The sequence below is a fragment of the Carlito syrichta genome, unplaced genomic scaffold (assembly GCF_000164805.1).
Source record: "Carlito syrichta isolate Samal-C Ts95f unplaced genomic scaffold, Tarsius_syrichta-2.0.1 Scaffold309773, whole genome shotgun sequence".
Classification (NCBI taxonomy): Eukaryota; Metazoa; Chordata; class Mammalia; order Primates; family Tarsiidae; genus Carlito; species Carlito syrichta.
In genome coordinates this window covers 861,127-869,313 of record NW_007253869.1, presented here as the reverse complement: position 1 = coordinate 869,313, position 8,187 = coordinate 861,127, and the positions used below count along the sequence as shown (strand labels likewise).

At 43.3% G+C, this 8,187-nt stretch overlaps 1 protein-coding gene across 3 annotated transcripts in view; it reads right to left on the bottom strand.

Annotated features, from left to right (window-relative positions):
* CUNH14orf93 (chromosome unknown C14orf93 homolog) overlaps positions 1-8,173 on the bottom strand; it is a 26,132-nt gene extending 17,959 nt beyond the window's left edge. For all 3 annotated transcript variants that reach the window (XM_008067797.2, XM_008067798.2, XM_008067799.2), the window contains exon 1: positions 8,073-8,173. The gene's annotated coding sequence lies outside the window, so the exon portion shown is untranslated. The remainder of the gene's footprint in view (positions 1-8,072) is intronic.
* Positions 8,174-8,187: the final 14 nt, after the last annotated feature.

Below are 8,187 nucleotides of genomic sequence, written 5' to 3'. Positions count from 1 at the left end.
ATGTAGAGATGAGGTCTCGCTACCAGGCGGGTCTCGAACCCACAGGCTCAGGCAATCCACTCACCTCAGTCTCCCAAAGGCGCGGGATTACAGGCTGAGCCACCGAGCCCGGCTTCTGCTAGTTTTTGTTTTTTTTGAGTCGGAGTCTCACTCTGTCACCCGTACTGGAGTGCAGTGGCCGGGAGCGGCTGAGCCACGGAGCCCGGCTCTTCTGCTAGTTTTTAATGCTAAATGTATTTTCCTATTGTGAGTGTAATTTCTCTTCTGCTTTACTACTTTGTATATTACCATACTATGTCCATTTTAGAATGTCACATTCAGGGTAACAAACAGGTGTTTTCTTGAATTAACCTGTCTATAAAAACTTGATACAGTGCAGTGTACCACAATGGGTATTCAAATAATTCTTTTTTGGTTTCCATGGACACTATTGCTGACTTAATTTCCTCCTCTTGCTATAGTCTCCCACCTAAACTCTAAGACGTGGAAAGAAATTGGGATCAGCAGGTAATAAGGGAGCATTTCACATTATATTTACTAACCAGGTAATGACTTAAACGCTGGATAAGAGACTAACAACAAAATAAAACACTAATTTCATTAGTGTTATATATCCCCATCAGAGAAGGTGAGTAAGTGGGGAAAAAGAGGCATTTCTAGTTTCCAAAAATTATCTATAGATAAGGCTATGCTAAAGGATAATTCACCAAAATGGATTGCTACCTACTAATTACTCAAATGAGGGAAGACTAAGTCCCTACACACAAGGAGCTTACATTGTAGTTGAGATTAGAACGTCTAAAGAATATGGAATGTTCTAAACGTGCACTATCTGGAGAACAAAGTAGAATATACACAAGCCCTAAAAGTATGGCATAGACTAAAAAATTTCTGAGGTGTTAGTTCAAAATAACAGAAAGATCAACAAAATGAAATCATACTGAGAAAAAAGCTCTTTTTTGTTTGTTTCACAATGCTTAGAAGGAAGAGAATGAGTTTTTATAGAAGAAACATTCCTAGTTGAGCCTCGAGCAATGTACAGGATGAACAGATAGGGTGGTAAGACATGCTAGAGGAAAAATAAATAAACATTACAGAACTTAAGGTACATATATAAGAGGTCAAAGCAAAGGAGCTTATACAGTAAGCTAAGGAGAGTTGGCAGAGGACTTTGAAACCAAAGTCTGGGGTCAGGGATTGGCACATTTCTGAAAAGGACTAGACAGTAAATAATTTAGGCTTTGTAGGCCACATGGTTTCTGTCTAAACTATTAAACCCTGCCACTGTAGCATGAAAGCAGCCACAGATGATAGGTAAATACATGACCATGGCTGTATTCCAATAAAACTTGCTTTATGGACACCAAAATATCAAAAAAACATAGTATTTATTATTTACATTAAAAAATTTAAGTCGGGCTCGGTGGCTCAGCCTGTAATCCCGCGCCTTGGGAGGTTGAGGTGAGTGGATTGCCTGAGCCCGTGGGTTTGAGACCAGCCCAGGCAAATTGGCAAAACCTCATCTCTACAATTAAAAAACAAAATTTAGCCGGGCTCGGTGGCTCAGCCTGTAATCCCAGCGCTTTGGGAGGCTGATGTGAGTGGATTGCCTGAGCCCATGGGTTTGAGACCTGCCTGGGCAACTTGGTGAGACCTCTTCTGTACAATAAATCAAAAAATCAGCCGGGCGTGGTAGCACATGCCTGTAACTCCAGCTACTTGGAAGGCTGAGGCGGAAGGATCGCTGGAGCCCAGCAGGTCGAAGTTGCAGTGGCCGGGAGCGGCCATTGCACTCCAATCTGGGCGACAGAGTGACTCCAACTCAAAAAAAAAAAGAAAAGAAAAAAATGAGGAAGAATGGTCAGCACGGTAAAAGAAAAAAAGTGTTATGAAAGCCAAAGCAGAGAACAATGTCAAGAAAGTGGATCTAATCAACTGTGACAAGTGAAGCAAAGTGGTTAACAAAGATGAAAATTAAGGAAACAGGCCAGGCTCGGTGGCTCAGCCTGTAATCCCGCGCTTTGGAAGGCCGAGGTGAGTGGATTGCCGAGCCCGCGAGTTCGAGACCCGCCTGGGCAACTTGGCGAGACCTCATCTCTACAATAAATCAAAAAATCAGCCGGGCGTGGTAGCGCACGCCTGTAGTTCCAGCTACTTGGAAGGCTGAGGCAGAAGGATCACTGGAGCCCAGCAGGTCAAGGCTGCAGTGGCCGGGAGCAGCCACTGCATTCCAGACTGGGCGACAGAGTGAGACTCCAACTCAAAAAAAACAAAAACAAAATTAAGGAAACAAATTTTATTTGTCTGTGATGGGCATTGGTAATTATCAGAAAGGCATTTTCTTGTTGCTGTGAAAGTAATACTAGAAGCCAGGTGTAGTAGCTCACGCCTGTAATCCCAGCAATTTGGGAGGCAGAGGCAAGAGGATTGCTGGAGTCTAGGAGTTCAAGACCAGCCTGGGCAACTTGGCAAGACCTAATTTCTACAACAAATAAAAAAACTAGCCTGGCATGGTGGCACACACCTGTATTTCCAGCTACTTAGAAGGCTGAGGCAGAAGGATTGCCTGAACCCAGTGAGCTGAGGCTGCAGTGGCTGTGAGCATGCCACTGCACTCAAGCCTGAGTGATAGAGTGAGACTCCAACTCAAAAGAACAGAAAAAAGAAAAGAAAGTAATACTGTGTAGTACAGGAAAGAGGAATTGAATGGAGGCAAAATGGAAGCATACAATGAAGTTTTCTAGGGTTTAGCTATGAAAGGAAGGAAACAGGAAAAAAGTCATAGGGGTTTAAGTATTTCAAGACACAGAAAGCTTCAGTATACTCAAAGGCTGAGGAAAAAGTAAAGAATGGAGACATTAGGAAAGGATTTAAGTTTTCTTCTGGCAAGGATTCTCCCAATGTGAGAAAGACAGAGGCAAGCTCTTTCCAGAGACTTCAGAGAAGAAAACAACTATTGAAATGCAGCAGGACAAAGATGTGTTGGGGTGGAGAGAGGAAAATAAATTGTACACTCTGAAGACACTCTTTTTACTTTGGAGATAGATTTTTCTCAGTATGAATAATTCAAATTGATAATAGAATTTTATTATAAGCACCACTATATTATCTGTTGTTACAAAAGTTCTTTTTTTCTTTTTTTAAGCTGGAGTCTCACTCTGTCACCCAGACAATACAGACCTGATATAATTGCTCTTGCCTAGGCCAGGTGCGGTGGCACATGCCTATAATCCCTGCACTTTGGGAGGCGGAGGCAAGAGGATTGCCTGAGCCCATGAGTTCTAGACCAGCCTGGGCAAATTGGTGAGACCTCATCTCTACAATAAATAATTTAAAAATTAGCCAGGTGTGGTAGCGCATGCCTGTAGTCCTAACTACTTGGAAGTCTGAGGCAGAAGGATCCCCTTCAGCAGGTTGAGACTGCGGTGGCCATGAGCGTGCAACTGCACTCCAGCCTGGGTGACAGAGTGAGACTCAGACTCAAAAAATAAGTAAATAAGTAAATTACTCTTGCCTTTTTCTATTACTGGCTTAAGGCTCTATAGCCCACTTAATTCTGCCAACATTATTGTCATACTAGACTTTATTCTGATATCTTTATTTTGCTTTTCAAAATGTGTAACTGTATAATTCAATAATCCATGAAATGTTTGGCAAAGCAGTGGTTAATACTAGTAAATAATCCAAGCAATGTCTATATCATTATTGTTAAGTATTAACACTCTCAACTTTTGCAATTTCAGATTGCTAGATAATTCATTTTAAAACCAAGCGTTCATATTTTTGTTCAAAAAATTTTAAAAAGGAAAAACTAAGATTGACCGCTGTAGAATAATGTATGTATTTTACAAAATGCTATCAACTTTTAGAATTGAGTGTTAAGAAAAAGATTTTCAATCTTATGATGAGTTACTAACACAACATGACAGTAAATGTCAGACTTAGGTTTACATAAGACACATGCATTTGGGGTTCCTTTCAGTATCGGTCTAATTTAAATACATGTTAAATGAACCTAGAAAATGTACTTTTCAATACTTTTTATCTTTTTTCATAAATATTTAGATTAAAAAGAAAGAAAATTCATCTCCTTTAGACAGACAGTTCAGGGTGAGACTGTCCATAATTTTAACTATCCCTTTCCTTCTGAGTCACATTTTTGTTAGGACTAAATATATCATACTCTTGGCAGTTCTCTTGCTTGCTTTCTCCCCATTCTGAGTTTGAATTTTCTGCATGACTGAGTTCACCTCCAAACAATGAAAAATAAAAGTTTTCTCACTATTTAATAGATGTGTATGATATGGTATTACTCAAATGATATATGTTTTTATAATGGGCCCTTGACTCATTCAGGGTCATGCTAGCAATAGACTTCCTTAAAAGTGATTACTGAAAGCATAGCAATTCATAAAATAATCTTCATTTCAAGAAATAAATAAGGAAAACAGCCACTTAAAGTGCCTGCTGTGTTGGTCAGCCCTGCTCCTCCTCAAGGTGCAAAATGGCTCACCTGTCAAAAGGTGAGGTCAAAATTTATTTCTATGAGAGCTCCTCATCACACAGGAGCAGGCAAGCAAATACCACAAAATATTATTTTCCTATATTTTAAAAGAGTGACTTGTCTAATGATCTGCAAAAATTCCAAGACCTTATTTTGGGAGGGGGTTAAAAAAGAAACCCAAACTATAGATCCAGAGGGGTTAAAAAAGATCCAGAGGGCAGGATGGGGTCTTAAACAAAAGGATTCCATGTAATTCGAAAATTCCTAGTAGATTTGCATAGTAGGGCAAGAATTTTAGACCCAGCACAGCACAGTCCTTTTTATTTACGTTTCCTAAAGTGCGCATGTTCAGTTTCAGGTTTCCTACAAATGTACCTAACGTACAGGATCCTTACCGCAACTGCATTTCTGGAAAAACTGAAAAGTGAGAAACTAGCTCCTAGGACTCTCTTTTGTGCCGGCGAGCTCTTGGTAAATGTTAGTTGATTAAATATTAGTCAGAGGTGACAAGGTGGACACCGGGGACAGCGGAACCACTTCCGATGAGACGGTGTGACTCAGCTCCTGGCCGGGCGGCGGCGGCGGCGGCGACGCAGGCCCCCAGAGATCGGCCACTGTCTCGAGGCCGCAGGGGCAGGGCGACTCGCCCCTGCGCCCGACCACACGACGCGCCCGGGGAGCCCCGGGGAGGGCGGCGGAGCGCAGAGCGGCCCGAGGCGCGGTCGGGGACCTCGCTGGGTCACCGTGGGTAGACTACGTGGTCAAGAACGCGGAGGATCAGCTTGAGGGCTCACGGTGGCACTCGCCCGGAGAACTGACTCGGGAGTCCCGCTTGAGCAGCCCTACGGGTGCCCCACCGCGTGTGCCCCGCGCGACCGTACCGCGGCACTCGGGGAGGCCCAGGCGGGCGCGCGGGACACCGAGGAATCGGCGGCGCCGGCCCGTGTACCCGGCTGGCGCGCGCACGCGGGGAGGCACCGCCCCCTTGCCCTCTGTCTCCCGGTGATTGGCGCCTGGGCGAAGTGGGGAGCAGGCCCGGGACGCTATTGGCTGCAACCCACAGTCACTCAACGAGCCAGGGAGGGGAGGGGCCTCTTTAGGGAGGGACACGACTGCGAGGCTCTTTCAAGGCCGTCAGACGCCATCTTAGCTTGTTTTGTTGTTTACTCGCTTTTGTGCTCTGCTATTCACAAAACTGTGTACGCGATGACATAAACGGTGGCCACAAATCGGCTTCGTACGTTTGTGGTGGCCGACTTTTAGTTCCCGCTGGCCTGGGTTACAGATCTCTCAGATATCACTTGCAAAGTAGCAGTTCCTCAAAGTTCAAAGAAGTTTTCATCTCTAAGGGCCCCGAGGATTCCCAGGCAAAATCAACTGAGTTTAGTTTTACTTTGCTTTGGCAAAAAGGCCAAGCCAACGATAACTCGTGCGAGGAACTCTCTTCTTTCTTACAAAGAAAGAAGAAACGAAGACAGTGGATATGAGCCTGGGTTACTAGATGTAGCAATCACCCTAGGAAGTCAGGGGCACAGGCCCTGTGCAGCTCTAGGAGAACTCTGGTAATACTTTTTGGGAGGATCAAAAGTATAAGTGATGACCTGCAGTGATGCGGAAAGGAGTTAAAAAGGGTAAAACGCCATTAAAAATTCCCATCACTACTATGATCATCACAAAGGTCACCAGCATCTAACTAGACTTCAAAGAAATGCAGGTCTGAACTTGTGGGATGACCTATATTCAAGCCAGCATTTATTAAGCAATGGGCTGACTTGCATTGCTGGGGAACAAAAACACATGTAGCACGGGTAAGAAACCCAGAGAGCCCACGTGGGGCCGCTTTCGTTATTATGACTTTCAAGATCTTGTACAAATTGTTTTATTACAGTTGTTATTTAAGAGTCTTAAAAGACTGCTTGAAATAGCTGAGGAACAGACATGAACTATTATCATCCCACAGAGGTTTCTGTTGTTTTTGTCTCCAGGTTGCTACTACACTTGTGACATTCCAGTTTCTCCCTTATCACCCCATATACGGCCTACCCTTTCACTACAGTCTGCGAATAGATTCCATACTGGTATTTTTCCTTAGGACTCCTAATGAGCACACAGGGGCTCTGTAACAGCAGGCAGTGAGAACAGGGCTTTGCTAGAGTCTGTTGTCCTCTAATTCATACATTTTCCCCTGTGACGGGGAGAAGGTTCTTCATTCTAAAAATGCAAAATGATCACCGAAATGTCTCTCTTGTCATTCCTATTATCTGTCTTTGCCTCCTCTTGCTCTCCCCACCCCCCATCTCCACCACCATGAACCGTTTTTGAGAATTGGATTTGACTGGATTTTTTTCCCTGATACTCTGCCAGCTGTGGGGCTTTTCAAACAAATCCCAACCAATAAACGACCATTTTGTCAAAAAGCCAAGAGAGAACTTCCCTTCTGAACACACCAACCAAACCACACATAAAGGCCAAAATACACACAGCTGTACATTTAAGAACGTGAGACAATAAAAAGCAAAACCACTTAGGCAAAACAGTCACTAAAGAAGGCTTTGAACCACAGATTCAAAAAAATTGCCCACTCTCATTTGCTATGTGGATTATATACTCCTTGGCAATTATTTAATTATTCACGAATCTGATCCTTTAGAAGAGGAGTAGAAAAATACAGGAACTACACATAAAAAGAAAGTGCCTAAGTATACTGAGCATAGGATTTCTTCCAAGCTTTACTTTGCACACGAAATCCTGTCTTGATCACATTTGGGAAGACAACAGAAAAAAAATGCACATCCCAGGGGCTACTCTGCACACACAAACCCAAAGGTAATTACTTTTGAAAATAAAATCTGATGTGGCACATATACACATTGTACATATACACAAAGAAAACCCCCAAGATAAATCTTTACGAAATTATTTGCTTCAAGAAACACACACACACACACACACAAATATCTAATGAAAACGTGTGTGCAAGACACACTATAAGAAGGGCTTTTCCTCCTCCCTAGGGAAATGAGTGTCTCAATTATAATATACCAGTATTTTTAACCTATTGGCCTTGGACAATTGCCACATCCCAGCCACTTGGTTTTGGTTCTGGGGGAGGGTGTGTAAAACGCACACAAACGGCTTTGTGAGGGAGCCTCAAATCTCTCTGCTTCCTTCGACGTTGCCTGTGGCAGAAATTTACATTATCCCTTCAGCCCGCTTTAAGGAAAAAAAAAAAAAAAATCTATCCTTCCCAAGCGGCTACATTTTTTAAAAATCCCTCAACCATAAAAATTTACCAGTTCTTAAAATGTGTTAACAACAAAAAAAAAAATCACTACAAATTTGGCTGGAAAGGGTTGTACACGACCGTCCTGCGTCTCAACTTCTTGGTATATTTAAAACCTTGACCAGGAAAAAGAAAGAGGAAGAGAGACAGAAAAAGAAATGGGGGAAAGAGCAAATTCTCCTCAGCAACAGTTTCCTCACCCCAGCACTGCCACAGATCTCTATTTTTAAAAATTTTGAAAACACACACAAGATTAAGGAGGGAAAAAAAATGGAAAAAGGATACCCGAAGGTCGTATGGCGCTTTGTATTCGTGTGTGTGCAAAAAGGAGGACGCGCGGAGCCGGAGCCGGCAAGCCCCGCCCCTCCCCGGACGCCCGCCCGGATTGGCCGCCCGCGGC